The sequence below is a fragment of the Bufo gargarizans genome, chromosome 2 (genome assembly GCF_014858855.1).
Source record: "Bufo gargarizans isolate SCDJY-AF-19 chromosome 2, ASM1485885v1, whole genome shotgun sequence".
Classification (NCBI taxonomy): Eukaryota; Metazoa; Chordata; class Amphibia; order Anura; family Bufonidae; genus Bufo; species Bufo gargarizans.
Window position 1 is genome coordinate 700646486 of NC_058081.1, and position 1705 is coordinate 700648190.

Sequence of the window (1705 nt, forward strand, 5' to 3'; positions counted from 1 at the left end):
CAATGAAGTGTGTTATTTAGTACAAGACAGGTTAACAAACTTAGGTTTGTATAGTCTGGAAAAAAGGGTGGCTTTTGGAAGATCTACTGTACATATATTACATATACACATACTGTACATATATTACATATACACATACCGTACATATATTACATATACACATACTGTACATATATTACATATACACATACCGTACATATATTACAAGTTGTTGGTACTAGATTCCCAGGATGCTGATCCAGGGATTTAAGTCTCATGCACACGACCGTATGTATTTTGCGGTCTGCAAAAAACAGATCCGCAAAAAATATGGATGACATCCGTGTACATTCCGTATTTTACGGAACTAATAGAAGCCACTAATAGAACAGTACTATCCTTGTCCGTAATGCGGACAATAATAGGACATGTTCTATTTTTTGGCGGAACAGACATACGGAAACGGAATGCACACCGAGTACCTTCCATTTTTTTGCGGACCTATTGAAATTATTGGTTCCGCATTCGGTCCGCATAAAAAACGGAACGGACATGGAATAAAAATACGTTTGTGTGCATGAGGCCTTACTCTGATACCTTGTAGATTGTAAGCTCTTGCGGGCAGGGTCCTCTCTCCTTCTGTACTAGTTTGTAACTTAGGCTACTTTCACACTTGCGTTCGAGTCTCCGCTTGTGAGTTCCGTTTGAAGGCTCTCACAAGCGGCCCCGAACGGATCCGTCCAGCCCTAATGCATTCTGAGTGGATGCGGATCCGCTCAGAATGCATCAGTATGGCTCCGTCTGTCCTCCGCTCAGCAGGCGGACACCTGAACGCTGCTTGCAGCGTTCGGATGTCCGCCTGGCCGTGCGGAGGCAAACGGATCCGTCCAGAGTTACAATGTAAGTCAATGGGGACAGATCCGTTTGAAGTTGACACAGTATGGCTCAATTTTCAAACGGATCCGTCCCCCATTGACTTTCAATGTAAAGTCAAAACGGATCCGTTTGCACTATCATGAACACATTTGTTCATGGTAATGCAAACAGATCCGTTCTGAACGGATCTAAGCGTTTGCATTATAGGTGCGGATCCGTCTGTGCAGACACCAGACGGATCCGCCCGTCTGGTGCCCGTCTGTAAAAAAATGGCCTGTGAAATCCAAAAGGTGCTCTTTGGAATGTGGGCCCCTTTGCCCACCTAGGCGGCAAAAAAGTGTCACACATCTGGTATCGCCGTACTCAGAAGAAGTAGGGCAATGTGTTTTGGGGTGTCTTTTTACATATACCCATGCTGGGTCAGATAAATATTTCGGCAAAAGACAACTTTTCCCATTTTTTTATACAAAGTTGGCATTTGACCAAGATATTTATCTCACCCAGCATGGGTATATGTAAAATGACACCCCAAAACACATTCCCCAACTTCTCCTGAGTACGGCGATACCAGATGTGTGACACTTTTTTGCAGCCTAAGTGGGCAAAGGGGCCCACATTCCAAAGAGCACCTTTAGGATTTCACCGGCCATTTTTTACAGATTTTGATTTCAAACTACTTCGCACACATTAGGGCCCCTAAATTGCCAGGGCAGTATAACTACCCCACAAGTGACCCCATTTTGGAAAGAAGACACCCCAAGGTATTCCATGAGGGGCATAGCGAGTTCCTAGAATTTTTTATTTTTTGTCGCAAGTTAGTGGAATATGAGACTTTGTAATAAAAAATAAA